Raw genomic sequence first — 18,511 nt, forward strand, 5'->3', positions numbered from 1 at the left:
CACACAGCACATTTTTGTTTAGTTCGGATGAAGTCTGAGCCCTGAACTTCTGAAAAGCAGCGGCAGCACCTGAATCATCGCCCTACAGGGCCCGAGTTCTCGGCACCCATAATCTCTCTGCATTGTGTCGCACAAAATAATAATCTCCAAGAAACCCCACCTGTGCATCGTAACATGCCTGCCAAGCTATCAGGCACGCAAACTTCACGCGGGGACCTCCAGGTGGATTCATCAGATTCAAAACACTCATTGTCCCCAGGGCTCCGGGTGAGTCAGGAGCAGACTCAGCGGCTTTGGCAGTCGGAGTGAAATCACCATCGAGGGGAGTCCACATTTCTCCAGTGACCGTCACAGGCCAGCACACCAGTTTCCACAGGAAATGACATTCACTGTGGGGGTCATGCCGTCCCACCGCACCCAACACAGCTGCAGCTGTTACATCTGCCCACGGATGTACATTGCTGCAGCCTGCCTTCATCCAGGAGCCATGGCAGAGACACCCCAGGAAGGAGCAGGGAGGGAGGTGGTGGACAGACCCCGTAACCGGCCTGGGAGCGTTCAGCTGGGCTCCGAGGGAAGGGGCGGTTGTACTGTGCAACAGAAGAAGTATTCAGCACGCCAATCTCCTTATGCTGAAAAAAAGTAATTAAAAAAAAAACCTATTTTCAACACTTGTCAGGAATAACCCAGAGCTCAGCAAAGGACAGATTGGATATTGTTTTTTAAGAGGGAGACTTTACAAGGAACTTGCGAAGTACACTATTTATTTTATATCTGCCCAGCTGAGAGCCAACAATGCCCCATTTTTCTGCAAACTAAGGCATATTAACCATGTCTTTTTATCTTTTCCTTCTGCGTTCGGATGCTTTGACATCTGGTGCCCTGTTGACCCTGGAGGGACCACGCCTCCCAGGACAAGCCAGTCCCTAGAAAACATGAACATTCTTCTTCTCTAACCGACCCACCAAAACCCGTAGCCCAGTGCCTCCTCTTTCAGTCTAAAAACACTCTGGGCCATGAGCGAGCTACCTGTCTTGATCACCCCAGGGCCTGGTACCAGACAACTAGCAACAGCCCTATACCCCAGAGCACACAGAAATTATTCAAACCAGCCGATCCTAAGCCTCCCTGTGTGCCTGGCTTGACTCTTCCAGCAGAAATCACTATGCTGGCAGTTCTGCCTCTGCCCTCTCCCTGCCTCCCGCCGACCCTGGTACGTCTCGGTCACCTGACGGCCCCTCATGGATGCTCCCTCCTCTTGGAACAATGAGTATATCAAGCCGTCCTCCCAGTGAGTCATCCCTCATCTGCCAGCCTTGCCACACCTCAAAGGTGGGCTGACCCCTGAGACAGGCTTGTATTCTTTTTCTTAGGAATTTTGAATAGGTAGGTAGGTATTCGTGGTAGGGAGCTAGATACCTACTGTGTAAACTTAAGGGCCAAAGGTCCCCCAAGTCCCCCCAGGTACCTGGAGGAGCCAGAAGAGTGACCGTTAAGAAAGCTAAGAGGAAGGGAGAGGTGAACTGGGAAGAAATCATCCCTGCCTCTCATCCCTGCCCCGACTCCTCCCCAGATGGCAGCACTCCTGGCTCCAGGTCGCAGATGCCCCCCCCCCCAGGCCCTGGGACCACACTCCAGTCATGTCAAAGGCTGCAGTTCAGAAGCAGACACCTCTGGTCACACTTCTTTGAGTTCTCCACTTCAGTGGTCCATTTTCACCTCGGGGAGAACACCTTTGGAAGTGTTTGCTGTGTTTTTTATATTTATTTATTTATTTATTTATTGGTACTGAGGGTGGAACCCAGAGGCTTTCTACCTCCGGGCTATACTCCCAGACCTATTTTATATTTTTTATTTGGAAACAGAGTCTCACTAAGTTGCTGAGAGCCTCACTCAGTAGCTGAGGCTGGCTTCGAACCTGCGCGATCTTCCTGTCTCAGCCTCCCAAGCGCGGGGATTACACGCGTGCGCCACCACGCCCGGCACTTGCTGTGGTTTAAATGCGTTCCCCAAGACTCCAATCTCCAAAGTCTTATGTTGTTAATGATTTGTGGAAGTGGAGGGCTTTGGGGAAGCAATTCGAATTAGATGAGGCCATGAGGTGGGGCCCAATGATGACATTAGTGACTTTATTTTAAAAAAGGGAAGAAAAGGCCAAGCTGGCAGGCTTTCTCTGTGTCTCCACGGGATGCCCTCTGTCCTGTTATGGTACACCAAGAAGTTCCTCCCCAGATGCCATGCAGACGTTGGCATCAGGCTCTTGGACTGCCCAGGCTCCAAAACCATGAACCAACTCAACTCTGTTCTTTATAATTTACCCAGTGTCAGGTGTTTCGGGACAGTGACAGAAAACGGACTAAGACGGCATTCTAATCTCCTTTAGGTCGAGAAAAGTAATAGCAAGTGATTTTTTACACCCTGTCAGAATATCCCAGAGCTCACCAAAGGGCAGATCAGGGTAGAGAGAAAGTCGAGAACCCCGGTCAGAAAAAGGGAAGCAGAAAAAGCAAGAAATACTGTGGGTGGAAGAATTGGGGACAATTGCAATAGTGACCATAGCAGTTCTACACGGGTTGCTCAGACTGACAGCTGTAGCATATCCTGGAAACTTGTTAGCACTGCAGACTCCCAGGTACCACCCAGGCTACTGGATTAAAGACTAGGGGGGTGGAGCCCAGCAACCTGTGTTGAACACCCCACCCTCTCCACCCACTGCTGATAGTTCTGATCTCAAAAAAAAAAAAAATTTTTTTTTTGCAGTATTGGGGATGGAACTCAGGGGCATTCTACTTCTGAGCTACACCCCCAGCCCTTTTTTTTTTATTTTTTATTTTGAAACAGGGTCTCACTGAGTTGCAAAGGACCTGACTAAGTAGCTGAGGCTGGCTGTGAACCTGGATCCTCCTGTCTCAGCCTCCAGAATGCAGGGGTTACAAGTGTGCGCCACCATGCCCGGCTTTCCACAGACTTTTGAGAAGCGCTACTCCACCAGCTCTCAGCTGTGTCTGCCCATGAAGATCAACCCCAAAAGCTTCCCTCAAATCCCAGTGCCCATCACCTTCATACCGTCCATGACCACAAGAGGGCCAGGCTGGGCCTCTCAATGCTATTTAGGGTCCCAGGCGGTTCTCATATGTTGCCTCCCAGGGATGAGAATTGTACCACTCACCTTCCCACTCTTTGCCTTTGGCTCCTACAGGGAGAAAGAAAAGGCAATTGCGTGCAAAAACATAGGCCGAATGATAAAGAATAGCTAATAGAACCAAAGAGAGGCCAAACTTGCCAGGCAAGATGAGAACAGACCTCGAAAATATCCATGGTGCATGGAGTCTAACCAGGAAACCAGAAGCTCGCTAAAAACTAAGGTTTGTGTCGGTGTGCCCGTTCATTCATTCACCCACTCATTTTACCAACATGTTGTATTTGAGCACCTGCGCCTAGTCCAGTGCTGTTCTGGGCCCTCAGGACTCACATCCTGGCATTGGAAAATGGCAACAATAGAGATGTCAACAAGCAAGTGTCTTCGTCATAAGTGGCGGGATGTGTTATAACCAATACCCTGGCTGGTCCTTTGTGCTGAACGATGCCCTCCGGGAGCTGCCGCCATGCAGATCTCAACTCTTGCTGGATGGGGTGTGAGCAATTGGAATCATCTGTTGTCACCCACAAGATTATCTGTAGTATGTCACCCGGGGGTTTCTGAGCTTTCATCTGACGTCAGGAATCCAGTAAAATTAGGAACACCAGTAATGCTGGCAACTTTGGAACCAGATGAGGTGATACTTTAATTTCCATCTGCATGGAAAAGGGTTGCTAAGCAAAACCACAAACAGTTACTGAGCACACCCCAGGCATTTAGGGAAAACAGGCCCACGGCGTGAAACGATTATGTGCTGAAAGCGCGTCAGAACTATTTGCTCCCGGCGTCGCTATTCAGAACGTTCTGTTGTCCTGGATCCAGACGCGCTTAGCAGACTTCCAAAATGCTTTCGTATACATTCCACAGCCACTCACAATGCTCTGCTTTTCAAAACAATGGCCCAAAGTCAAACAGAACAGGGTCTTCTCCTGTTCAGGCTGCATTTGACAAAGTACCTCAGAATGGGTGGCTTGTGAACCGGAATTTGAAATTTCTTTCTCAGTTTTGGAGACCAGAAGTCCAAAATCAGAATGCTGGCACGGCAGGGCACAGCTGAGGGCCGTGTCCCGTCCACAGATGGCCGTCTTCTCTGCGTTGCAACCTCATGCAACAGAAAGAGGACAAGAGAGCTCTCTGAGGCCCCTTTTTAAAATTTTTAGACATTATTTTTGGGTTGACACGTAATAATTCCACGTACTTAGAGGGTACAGTGTGCTGTTGCAAGTATGCATTATGTAAGAAAGAAATCAAGGTGATAAGCATATCCATCACCTTAAACTTTTATTATTTCTTGATGAAGACCTTCAGAATCCTCTCTTCTGTCTACACTAAGAGGAGCAGTCCATTATTGGTAACTAATACCCTACTGTGCAACAGAACACTCTAATGCATGGCTCCTGTCTGACTCTGACAGTGCATGGGGTCGCTTTTCCCAGGGCACTAATCCCATTCATTCAGGCTCCACAGTCCTGGTTCAACCAACTCCCAAGGGCTCATCTCTAATACTATTGCACTGAGGGTTAGAAGTTCAATGTATGAATTTGGGGGTGAAAGGCACAGATTTTTGATCCAAATAGGTAATGAATGCCTTGGTTTTTTTATTGTTGTTGTTGATTTGTTTGCTTTGTGTGTGTGTATGTGTGGCACTGAGGATGGAACCCAGGGGCATTCTACCTCTGATCTACAGCCCCAGCCCTATTTATTCTTTATTTTGAAACAGGGTCTCACTGAGTTGCAAAGGGCCTAAGTAGTAGCTGAGGCTGTCTTCAAACAGCAATCCTCCTGTCTCAGCCTCCCAAACGCTGGGATTACAAGTATGCACCACCACACCCAGCTTGTTTGTTTGATTTTTAACCTGAATCCTAGACCAGCCTTCTCTTATAGCTTCCGCCTGGGAGAGAGCCCTTACCCTGACAGCTGCCCTCCCCCCAAATCAGGAGGGCAAGTGACTTGCCCCTCGCCACAGCCCCAGTGACTGAGGTCAAGAAGACAATGTTACATTGCACATGGCAGGGCTGTCCACCTGGCCTGGACCTGGCCCCTGAGAAGCATCTCCAGTGTAAGTGCTCAGGAGTTTTACCCACACTGTATCCCAGCCCTGACAAAGGGGTGGCGAAGACACCTTTAGGTGTGTTCCAGGAGTCAGCCGGTCCCACTGTTGGCTCTTTGGAGAATCTCAGAACCCGGCCCCTGCTCTGGTTCCTGGGAGCCCATCAGGACCCACTCTAACAGCCTGCGGAGCTGCCCAGACCTGCTGGCCTGTTGGACCCAGTATCTCTGAGACCAAGCGGAAGGCTAGCCGGGACTTGGAAGCCCTTCGTGTGACCAGTGTGCTTTTGTTTCTGTACTCGAAGGTATGGTAGATCCTGTAGACCCCACCGAATGTCCGACAGGAAGGCCTCCCAGCCACCCCAAGGCTAACACTCTCTCTGTAGGCAAGTCAGCCAAAGGTCGTTTCACTTACATGAAAGATTCAGGCAGAGGACATGAGAAAGCCATCCACTGCTCCCTGAGTGTATTTCAGCTTCAGACTATGACACAATTCCTTGAAAATACAGCCGAAAAAAAAACACTTTCCAGACCAGGCTTTCTGCCTGAGAACTTTGGCTGGTGCAACGCTGGTGTCAGGGGAGGCCCACTCTGAGCAGCCATAGGTTATTAACCCAGGCCGGAGCCCCTCAACCAGCGCCTCCGCCTTCCCAAGGCCACATGTCCGTGCCGGTAACAACCAGTCCTGGTGACAGCCGCTCTCGCTTACACAGCCTTGACTAAGTGTCTGACTGTTCCAAGCTCTTTATCCCAACTTGTTTCATCACCCCGACACCCCTGTGAGGTAAGTTTTATGGCATTTGCAGCCCCATTGGGCAGACAAGGAAGCCGAGACACACAGATATTCAGTAACATGTCAAAGGTAAATCAAGGCTCCGGGATGAGCTATGACTTCTGAAAACATGTTGGACTCCTGACCTCCAGGATCGCAGCATGACACCTTATTTGGAAGTAGGGTCTTTACGGAATCTATCAAGTGAAAACGAGCTCTTTGGGGTGGGTCCTAATCCGATATGACTAATGTCCTTAGACAAAAGAGAAGCATGAGCCCAGAGATGGACATGCTCAGAGGAAAGACGATGTAAAGACGTACAGGGAAGCCGGGCATGATGGTGCACGCCTGTAATCCCAGCAGAGGCAGGAGGGTGACAGGTTCAAGGCCAGCCTCAGCAATTTAGTGAGACCCTCAGCAACCAAGCAAGACCCTATTTCAATATAAAAAATAAAAGCCGGGCGTGGTGATGCACACCTGTAATCCCAGTAGTTGGTAGGCTGACGAAGGAGGATCGTAGGTTCAAGGACAGCCTTACCAAGTAGTGAGGCTCTCATCAACCTAGCGAGACCCTGTTTCAAGGTAAAAATAAAAGCTGGGCCAGGCATGGTGGAGCACATCTGTAATCCCCGCACTTGGGAGGCGGAGACAGGAGGACGGAGAGACCCTGTTTCCAAATAAAAATATAAAAATGGGTCTGGGAGTGTAGCCCAGAGTTAGAAGGGTTTCCAGGAATCCCAGTACCATCAAAAAGTAAAAATTAAAAAATAAAAATAAAAAAATAAAAGCCGGGCATGGTAATGCACTTGCAATTTCAATACTTGGGAAGCTGAGACAGGAGGATCGCAGATTCAAAGCCAATCTCGGCAACGTAGGCTCTCAGCAACTTAGTGAGACCCTGTTTCCAAATAAAAATAAAATCAGTCTGGAGGGGTAGCTCAGAAGTAGAATACTCCAGGGCCAGGCGTGGTGGTGCACGCTTGTAATCCCCGTGCTTGGGAGGCAGAGACAGGAGGATCGCGCAGGTTCGAAGCCAGCCGCGTGCGCTGGCTTAGGAGACCCTGTTTCCAAATAAAAATGTAAAAATAGGCCCGGGAGTGTAGCCTGGAGGTTAAAAAAAAAAAAGAAGTAGAATACTCCTGGGTTCAATCCCCAGTGCCACAAAAATATATAAATAAATAAATTATAGGGCTGAGGTATAGCTTGGGTGTAAAATGCCCTGGATTCAATTCTCAGCACCCCAAAATAAATAAGTAAATCAAATTAAAAATAAGAGGAGCTGGGGGGTGTAGCTAGTAGTAAGGTAGAATGCCCCTGGGTTCAACCCCCAGTGCCAATAAATAAATAAATAAATAAACAAACAAACAAATAGTAATTAATAAATAAAAGGACCTGGGAGTATATAGCTAAGAAGTAGAACATTCCTAAATTCAATCCCTAGTACCAAAAAAAAAAAAAAAAAAAATTAAACACAGGGAGAAGAGCCTGTGACCAGGGTAAATCACATGCAAGCCACGAGGTGCCAAGGACTGCCAGACACACCAGAGGCTGCTGAAGCAAGGACTGACTCTCCCCTAGAGCCGTGGGGTGGGGGACATGGCCCTGCCGTCCATTTATCTCGACTCCAACCTCCAGAGCAGTAGACGCACGTCTCTGTCGTTCTAAACCACCCAGTCCGTGGTCCTCCACAATGGCAGCTCTGGACGAGGAGCCGTGGGCCTGATGCTCATTCCTCGCCTAGGGTGGTGGTGCTAGTGGTTAGCTAAGAAGTCCGCGGAGATGGAGTAGGCAGCAACATTTAATCGGCTGCTCATCCACATTAGCAGTAGATAAAAGTAAACAAGGCAAAGACAGCAGACATCTCCAAGGAGACCGAAACTATCCCCGGACTCCCCAACAAGTAGCAACACAACAGTTCGATCAAGAACGTCACGTACCCTACGGAGATGGGACCGGTTTGTTTACCACGTTTCTTTTATAACCAATACTTTACTCAGTGTTGGGGGCGGGGGTGAGCCTGCCAGATTCCATCAAGATGGGATGAGTCTGCTATTGCTGCCAAGTGGAACGAGGCCACCGCAAAGCTCCTTCCCGGGTACAGAGAGAGGGGGGCCCTCCGCAGAGCAGCCCCTCTTCTACCCGGGTCAGCCAACAGGCCACGGAGCTCCACCCTAGCTCCTCAGGGTGCTGGTGAAGCCCCCTACCCTGCCCCCAAACCAGCATTTATGCTTTTGATCTTAAACAAACACCCCAGAAATAGAGGCACCAGTGAGAGAGAGTGGAATCAAAAACAGCCCAAAGTAATACTGGTCCTCAATTCCGTCCAGCTTAACAAACACTTATCAAGCACTGGTGTGGGTTCATGGGGTCAAAGTGCAAAGGCGAAAGGGATGCTGTACCAGATAGGAGCTAGACATGTGGCTTCAGCTCTCTGTGCCTCTTTTCTTCTCTGTACGTCAGAACAATATCATAGTGTCTGTCCCACTGTTTTCTGATTTAACCAGCATTTAGAAAAGGCCGGGCCCACGGGAAGACATTCGGTAAGTGTCAGCAACTATCACAAAACCAATATCCAGTGATTCATGCAGAGGACAAGGAGACCCAGCCTGAAGTGCAGGAGCCCAAGGGGCAGGAGGAAGACTGCACTCTGAGAGGAGCACCACCTCGAAACAGGCCAGCCTTGGCTTCGTGGAGATTTGGCCTCTACCCAGGGGCACAGCTCCAAACCTAGGTACTGGGGCCCTGCTCAGCCCAGGTGGAGGGAATTTAGGGAGCCCCAGGTGGCTGGCTCAGGGTCACAGCAACCTGAACAGCTTGTGCCGCCCAACCCCGCTCCCAGATCAGGCCAGGACCTGCACAGGCCGCTTGCCCGCGCTGCACAGTTAGCTAGGGCTTGGCACCTGCAGGAGCAAGGGCAGAGGCTGGGATGCAGGTCCAGGCACTGGACGCCCATGGAGGGGGTGGGGGTGGACAGGGAGATGGCAGCGTGCAAGTGAGGATCCGAGAAGAAGTGGGAGTTGGTGAAATGGGTCCATTTCTCCTTCCAGAGATATCTCTGGATGCCTGTGGAGCTGTCCTGGGGCCTGGCCTGGCCTCGGGGATCTGTGCCCTAAGGAGGCAGACAGTCCCCATAGATGCAGGTTCTGGTGACTGGGTCCCTGACTTATGCATGACCAGCTATGGCATGCACCCAGGTTCTCACGGGAGAGACAGGGAACTGGTATATACCAAACTTGCCCTGTGTTCCAAGGACCAGGTTCAATACACAACACACATCGTTGCATTTGATGGCCCAGCCCCCCCCCCCAGGCAGTGAGCGACTATACCTCTAACCGCAAGGCCAAGTCACACAGCAGGCAAGAAACAGGCAGGATTCCTGGGAATCCCAACCCTGTGCCTCTACCAGGTCCACTCTCCTCTCCAGCTGATATCGTCCCCTGGAGGCCCCTTGCTGGATGCCCTGCTGCCCAAGGCTGGCCTGGATTCTATCCCCCACCCAGTCTGATACATCCCCCAGTTGTCAGGGCTGCGGGTCCCTCTCTAAGCGACACCTCTCCCCAGGCTGGCCAGGTCTGTGGTTTCCCAGTTCTCACAGCGGCGACCCTAGAGTAATGTTGCTCAGGTTGAGGGCAGGAAGCTGAGAAGCAAGAGGAACAGACTTCCTACCAGTTCTTGGGTGTCATGGTGGCAGCCGGGAGACTTAGGGTCTTCAACAGGAGGAGGAGGATGCTGTGATACAAATAAGAAGTCTCTTTTCTCTATACGTGGCCAGGGGTTCAAAGCAGACCCTCTGAGCTGAGAGAGCTTCTCATCTCCCCAGGAAAGCTCTTGGCCATGGGGCGCAGTGACCAGGGTCAGACCAGAACTTGGGCAGGACTCAGCTCTCATACACGGTGAGCACCCTAACCCCAAATCTGAAATCAGAAATGCTCTAACACCTGAAAGTTTCAAGTGCCAAACAGGACACCACTGGAAAATTCTACATCATAAAGCTTTGTTTTCTGCACAAAATTGTTTAAAAAATATTATCTAAAATAACCTTCAAGCTGTGCATACAATGTATATGAAATGTAAGTAAGTTTTATGTGTAGACTTAGGTCTCAACCCCAAGATATCTCGTTATATGCAAATATCTCCCCCCCCAAAAAAAAAAATCCCAAAACTTCTGGTCTCAAGCATTCTGGATAAGAAATTCTCAACCTGTATTATTCCCCTCTATTAATGAAGAATGGCATGAGACATCCACCTTCCCTCTAAATTCAAAGAAGGGCTCTTGGGATTTCTTAAATACACAGTGAAGTTGGGCGTGGTGGCACATGCTTGTCATCCCAGCATTGGGAGGCTGAGACAGGAGGATCACGGTTCACACACGGCCGTGGCTACTTAGTGAGGACCTCTACAACTCAATGATACCCTGTTTCCTAATAAAGAATAAAAAAGAGGGCTGGGGGTGTAGCTTTGAGGTAGAATGCCCCTGGGATCCATCCCTAGTACCACACACAAAAAAATGCACAGTGACTGTATTAAAGGATTTTCCTCGGCCACAAATTTGCCTGATGGATTCCATTGGTCCGGGATCCAACATGGAGGTGGTGAGGGCCTGCAGCCACCCGTCACAACTTTGCTACCATGCTGCTGTGACTCCAACTTTTGCCTCACACACATACATACATTTTTCACACTAAGCATTCATTAGCAAGCAAAGCCAGAGAAATGTTCATACATTCTGTTCTGTAGACTCAAGAAAATTCTTGTTCTCTGTCCTTGGGGATACTCCAAACACTACCAGGCTTCATTCCAAAGTCAAGCCACCAGTGACCAGGGTTGTGCAGAAAATAATCAGGACCTCATCTTGGGAGGTCCACATGCCTGGCCGATCTTTGGCCAACCCACTCATCCCAAATACCTTTAGTCTCAGCAACGCAAATCCATTCCTAACGCAAATTAAGAGCATTAATAGGTCATTGCTTTCACCAATAAAAATGCACATTGATGCTCACTTGCCTGTTGACTGAGCTATAGATGACAGAAGCCTGGGGCCTGGGCTTCTCACTACAAAGCCAGCTGACCCCTTTGGTGAGCTGTCTTTCCTTGAGTGCTCTCAGCCCCTGCGGTATAGCTTAATCTCCATAGCATGCAGGACATCACACCGACATCCTGACATTATTTACAAGTCAATCTGTCTTGCCCAGCCAGTGCCTGCCAAAGGTGAAAACTTGAATCTAATCACAAACCAGAAGAAATCCAGGAAATTTCTAGAGACTCCCTAGCCACACTCTTCCAAAATGTCAACATCATGAAATACAAAGAAAGGTTGTAAAGTGTTACCAGCATGGGAGACAACAACCCACCGAATGCAACGAAGGATCTTGGATTTTCTTTACTGTAAAGGGCAATATTGAAGCTGGGCTCAAGGGAACATGCCAGAAATCTGAGTACTTGGAAGGCTGAGACAGGAGGATTGCAGGTTCAAATCCAGCCTCAGCAACATAGTGAGGCCTTCTGTATCTTAGGGAGACCCTGTTTCAAGATGAAAAAGAAAAACTAAAAAAGGGCTGAGGATGTAGCTCAAAAATAGAATGACCCTGGGTCCACTCTCCAGAAAAGAGGGAGAGGGAGAGAGGAGGGGAGATGTTACGGTTGTAATGGCACTGTGGGCTCCTTTTCTCTATTCAGTTAAAATTTGTTGAATAGGAAAATTAAAACTAGTAGCCAGCTTGGTGAAGCTTTAACAAGTCTTTATTACAAAATCAGCAGGAAATAGAAAAAGAAGAGAAAAGGCAGCATGCTGGAGAGCCCTAAAATGGAACTCTGACCCTTCTGGGACCTCAGCCCTTAAATAAATTTTGTACTGGTATGTTCTTTCCAGCATTACCATGGAAATGGGCTAGTAACTTATCTCTTAGCGAGTGTGGCCTCTTTGTCTCCAGGCAGTGCGCTTACTAAGTGTAGGGACAATAATTTACCTGGGTTCTACCCTATTGTTTTGGCTCTGAAATGCCCTAGGCAGAGTCACTGTGATTTTGAGGTTTTTAATTGTCTCTACATATTTTTAGGGCTAAAGGCTTTATTATATTGGGAGAAAGAGAGAGAGAGAGAGAGAGAGAGAGAGAGAGAGAGAGAGAGAGGGAGAGGGAGAGGGAGAGGGAGAGGGAGAGGGAGAGGGAGAGGGAGAGGGAGAGGGAGAGGAAGAGGAAGAGGAAGAGGAAGAAACAACTCTGTAATAGCTGCCGGCCCTCCCTGCCTAAATGCTTGTGTAGCACCCAGGCTCTGACTGCATTTTACATTTTGGAAATTAATACCAGAGCAATTTTCCAATACCAGTATCAGTTCGGTTCCTGCATGTCATAGAATGTAGGCCCAGGATTATGGTCAGGAGGTCTTCCCCAGTCCCCACCCAGAACCTTACCCATGTGAACCCCTTTCTCCTGGAATGGTCTCTCATTTGTAGAGATGGATTCTGTTTTATCTTAGGAAGGTTTTGTGTGGAGGCTGTTGCTGCTGTTTCCGTCACTTCCTGGCTATAACAGGATCCTTGAAATCACCATCGATGCCCTTCCCTCTCTGAGTTCTTCAAGCCTGCCCTGCCTTCAAACCAACTGCAGTCCCAGTGCGTCCGTGCAGACACACGCTGCAACACATGGTCTTTGGGAGCCCAGACCAGCCTTCCAAACTCAGCGGACACACACAGCGTTTGCTCTATAACACCTAGATGCAAGACATTTGACATTTCTTAGTTTTCCTACATCAAACTGAACCTGCACCTGATCACCACCACCCCTCCTCAACCTTCTGAACGCAGATTTGCAGGCTCTTAATCAGAGCTGGTGAGAAATTTAGTCTTAGTCAAATCTGGGGAGGGGGCTCTCCTTCTCTAGGGCCAAAAAGAATCTTTTTTTGTGTGTGGTACTGGGGATGGAACCCAGGGGCATTCTATCTCTGTGCTATACCTCTAGCCCTATTTTTTATTTTTTATTTGGAAACAGGATCTCACTGAGTTGCAAAGGGCCTCACTAAGTAGAAGCTGATGCTGTCCTTGAACTGTGATCCTTCTGTCTCAGCCTCCCAAATGCTGGGATGACAAGCATGCACTACCATGCCCAGCAAACAAACAAGAATCTTCATAGTGGTCCTCACACCCATCATGGTCACATTGCCTTGGGGTCATCCAGAAAATCCTCTTCATGACCAGCCCGGCCCCAGAGCTCCAATGGCTCCCAAGGCCACCCTGCTCTTTTAGTGGTCTCCAGGGACCTCTCTGCAGCCATCTGTCTCCTCAACCAGACCCTCTCCTCACCTACCCACATACTCAGTGTTAAAAGATATTTTGGGGGGAAAAAGGGTAAAATTATGACTTTTATACAAGTATAAAATATACATATATGACAGATGTCATGTTCTTCTAATATGAGGTATACAAAAAGATGTTACTACTAGATCAAAGAAAAAGTCACAACAGCACCGATATATGTGGGAAAAGCTAGGGTGAGATGAATTGCAGGTAGAAACAAAACCGATTTCTCCACAGAAGTGGAGAAAAGCCAGCTGAATCGCTACCAGACAGAACACAATTAGTTGGCTACAGCTAGGCGCTCTGCAAAACAGCTCCAAGATCACAAAGAGGGTGAGACTGATAACTAACCCAGAGGGGTATACACTGGAAAAGGCACAGTTTTCCATTGGAACACACTTATCTATTTTTTGTCATTCAGCACAAATGTGGGCTCCTCTCTTGCCCTTCTCTTCCTCCTCTGGATCATTCCAATCTAAGCCCCTGCAAGGGGTCCAGACCCTCAGTGGGCGAGGGAGTGAATATCTAGACAACAGCCAAACCACATACAAAAACAGAGTCCTGGTACAAAACCCACAGCAAACCGGGGCAGAGAATCAGAGTCCCATCTCTAGCAACCGTTCCAGGGAGCCAGACATGTACCCCATCGCAATCAGCCCCCAGAGCCAGGGCTTGATAAAAACTGACATCAGCCCTAACGGTGGTCTCTCCCAACCCCACGCACACCCGCAGGCTTCCAACTTGGGACTAACCAGAGAAAGCCACAAACATCCCCACCGGCCGCTGGCCCACCTGCAGCTTCCCCACCCCCACAATCTCCAATCGGGGCACCCCTGAAGCCTTCCCTCTTGCTTGCTCTGGAGTCTCTGCCAAATGCGCGTGAGCGGGGCCAGTTGCCTTGAGGGAATAGCCTATGCTGCTTCTCATTTGGGTGGCAGAAGGAATATGCCAGGAAGGCAGTGGGGTTTGGTGTGGGGTGTACGTATTCACGAGCACAAGGCCACTGAGCTGCAGGGATCCCAGCCCTGCTCAGGGGGAGGCAGGAGCCCGGGTATGTCCTGGAAGATGACTCTTGCCTAAAAGCCTAGGGACAAGATAGGAGACTAAGGCTCTCTTCACACGTCTCTCCCCTCTGAGGTAAACAAAGGAGGGCCTCTCCTGACAGCTGAAAAGGACAAAATAAGGCAGCTAAATCCAGCAAGATGGTGCCAAACCCAGTCCAAGCTACACAGAGCCCAAGATGGTGCCACCCTGTCCTGGCCACGTAGAGGCTCATACAGGAAATTTAGCTCAGGAAATGGACCTGAAACCTGACCAGAGCCCCCATACTGGTACCCCTGCCTGTTATTCATCCAGTCAAAACCTATCTTTCTGGGGCTACATAATCAGCATGACAATGTTATTCAGGTATCAGATCCCGAGATTTTGCTCACTAGGCCTTCACTAGTAAATAAAGATACCTGCCCCAAAGACGGGCCTCTGTCTCGTTCTACAAGGACCAAGCCTCTTGCAACAAGAGCACTGTGACCACTCTATGGGACGCCGAGTTCCACTGCTGAACTTATCTTGAATTGAGGTAGGCAGTGGGGCAGGATCTATCCTGAGAGCTCTGCCTCTGTGGTGGTCCACCCTCCCATCCTAGACCTCAAAAGGCCTTAGCAGGTGGCCTTGAAGTAAATTTTCCCCCAAAGCTTTCTTTATAAAGCCGGTGGGCCAGGCTTTATAAAGATTATAAATGGTGGTACACATTTATAATCCCAATACTTGGGAAGCTGAGACAGGAGGATCGCAGATTCACAGCCAGCCTCAGCTACTTAGTGAGGCCCTCTGCAACTTAGTGAGACCCTGTTTCAAAATAAAGACTAAAAAAATAGGGACAGGGGTGTAGCTTGAAGGTAGAATAGCACTGGGTTCAATCCCTAGTAACACAATAAATAAATAAATAAATAAATAAATAAATAAATAAATAGCAAGCTCAGGTCGGGGTGAGCAGGGATAGAGTTGAAAAGACAGTCCTGATTCTTGCCCACATCAGGTGTTATCAAGAGTGAATTAACTAGCAGAAGGTGGTGGCGCAAACCTATAATCCTAGTACTTAAGAGGCTGAGGCCTGAGGATCACAGGTTTGAGGTCAGCTGCAGAAACTTAGTGAGGCTCTCAGCTACTTAGCAGGCCCTGTTGCAAAGTAAAAAATAAAAAGGCTGGGTATCGCTCAGTGGTAGAGCACCCCTGTGGGTTCAATCCCCAGTACAAAAAAAAAAAAAAAAAGACACTTTTTTAAGGATGCTCAACAGTGCTTACCGTAATTATTAAACACTTGCAGCCAGGTGTGGCGGCGCACCCTTATGATCCCAATACTTGGGAGGCTGAGACAGGAGGATGGAAGGTTCGCAGACAGCCTCAACTACTTAGTGAGGCCCTCGGCAACTTAGCGAGACTCTGTTTCAAACTAAAGAATGAAAAATAGGGCTGGAAAATTTGGAGATAGAATGCCCCTGGGTTCGATTCCTAGTACTGCGAACAAAACTCTTGGAAATTTCTCAGCAACTTGAGACTACCAGGCCTGGCTGAGGAGGAAGGGTATTGGGAAAGTGTCACAGGTTTCATATCAAAGTCCCATTTTCCTTATCCTCCTTTATGTCTCCTTTCCACACACTTCTTTTAGTTCTTCCATCCTGCCTCCAGTTAATGTGCTAACACGCACATCCACGGACTCAGGTGCTTGGCATCCCGTTTCAAAGGTGTGGAAGCCGAGGCCCGGGTGCGAGCTGGTTTGACCAAGGCCTCGGCGCTGGTGAGGGACTTGGCCGCCTGCTTTCTCTGCGCCAGGATCTCTGGGCGTTCAGAAGTGGGATGGTGCGCCCGGCTGGGTGGTAAGGCTAAGTCCTCCGGGGGAGGCAGCAGCCAAGTTGGCGTTGGAGCTGCGCAGGGTTTCCCCAGAGACATTGCCTAACCACAATTTGTTTGTGAAGAAGAGATGGCAGAACTACTCTGCCTGGTTGAGAAACGGTGTGGTTGACTCTAAGCGAAGAAAAAGCGCGTTATGAAACGCTGCTCCCCAGAGCCCAGGCGGCCATGATTAACTCCCAGCTCCAGGCCAAGTTGTGGCCTAGGTCCTGGGAAACACTGCCGCAGACCAAGCCATTGCAGGACCGTTGGCCCCGAGGCCCCCAAATTCCTCATGCTTAGATAAGCTCACAAGCCCATGGGGCACTAGCTGCGGGCCCAGAGCCATAGTTTCAAAGAAAACAGTTCTCTTAGGAGGCTCAAAGGATGCGCTAGTAGCCGCATCCTAGCACATCAGAGGCTATGAGGTCTTCACTGTATGTCTCTGGGAGCCTTGCTTAGCTTTTCCAGTTCTCACACCCTCATCCGCCAAGGGCCACAGGTCCTGCCTACCACGACATCCAGGTGCCAGCGACATCCGGATGGCCAAGCAGCTCCGACAACCTCGAGGCATCTTGGTAATGACCAAGATGGTGGTCACAGCTTCCGCTTTAACACATTGACTTTAAAACCCAAGTCTGAGCCAGGCGTGGTGGCACATGCTTGTAATCCCAGCATTTGGGAGGCTGAGACAGGAGGATTGTGGTTTGCGGACAGCCTCAGCTACTTAGTGAGGCCCTCTGCAACTCAGTGAGACCCTGTTTCAAGATAAAAAATAAGCCAGGCGTGATGGCGCATGCTTGTAATCCCAGCACTTGGGAGGCTCAGACAGGAAGATCACGGTTCATGGACAGCGTCAGCTACTTAGTGAGGCCCTCCATGGCACACGCTTGTAATCCCAGCATTTGGGAGGCTCAGAGAAGAGGATCACAGTTCATGGGCAGCCTCAGCTACTTAGTGAGGCCCTCCACATCTCAGTGAGACCCTGTCTCAAACTAATCTCTCCAGCTTCTGATCTCACTATGTGATTGCTCCCTCTCTCCTGCACCGCCCCCCGATGCCACCGGCCATGTTGTTATGCTATCAGAAGGCCCTCACCAGAGTTCTGCAGATGTTTTGCAGAAATCCTCTGGAATCATTGACCCAATGCCAGTTAGAGTAGAAAAGAGAAAGTTTATTACACCAGCGGGCAGAAGTTAGGGTAACTCCTGAAAAACTTCAGCCCCCAACTCCACATGAGCTCTTAGTTTATAGATTTGAGATACAGGGCAGGAGCAGGCAGGCGGGCTTACAGAAGCTGAAACGTGACAGTTAGTGATTGCAGGGTCGCTGGAGGAAGTTGGATAAGGGGTGAGCAACAGGAGGAAATTCTTGAGCCACCTACTGACCTACATGACCTCTTGCAGGCCCAGATGTGACTGTCAGGACATCTTATCTTCAGGTGATTGCCTGGATACGTGGCCCTCTGCAGGATGCTTATCTGTAGTTACCTTCTTTTGCAAGTACCGGGGAGGGGCAATTTTCAGCCTTTCATTTTAGTCACTCATTATTTTATCACAATGTGGGTACCATGCTCTCAAAGCTCTAGACTTGTCGGGTGTGTGTGTGTGTGTGTGTGTGTGTGTGTGTGGTACTGGGGCTGGAACCCAGGGGTTTTTCTACCTCCAGCCTATACTCCTAGACCTATTTTATACTTTATTTGGAAACAGGGTCTTACTAAGTTGCTGAGAGCCTCACTAAGTAGCTGAGGCTGGCTTCGAACCTGTGCAATCCTCCTGTCTCAGCCTCCCAAGCGCGGGGATTACAAGCACACACCACCACGCCCAGCCAAGACCTGCGAGTTAAATAAACCTCTTTTCTTTACAAAGTACTTAGCCTTTAAAATTTTGTTGTAGCAAGAGAAAATGGACAAAAATAGCACCCAAGGCAGTTGCTGCAAATCCTAGAGGTACCATCCCTCTGTGCCTGAGGAAAATTTCCAGACAGGATTTTATTTTTTTTACTCATTATGAACAACAAAATAATCAGCTGCTTGAGATACCTACAACTCCAAAGGCAACTGAGAGGGGTGAAAGCCTTGGCCCTCTGCTTAAGTATCAGACCCTGTTAACTAACCATCGCCATCCAAGATGTCATCAGGACTACGCTTTACAAGATGTAGTAGGATTGCAAAACAAACTAATGGAATTCCTGTTAATGGAATCGCTGAGGCCTTAGACTGAACACACTTTCTAGTGCATGTGGAAGATATGGTACTATCGCCCTTGGTCACAGTCTAGCCTTCTTGTATTGCAGATCCCCCAAATCCTTGCTGCTGGGATTCTAGCTGCCAACTAAGGCTCATCAATTCAGTGCATTCCCTCATGGTTCGGAA

Source organism: Muscardinus avellanarius (genome assembly GCF_963383645.1).
Source record: "Muscardinus avellanarius genome assembly, chromosome: 15".
Lineage (NCBI taxonomy): Eukaryota > Metazoa > Chordata > Mammalia > Rodentia > Gliridae > Muscardinus > Muscardinus avellanarius.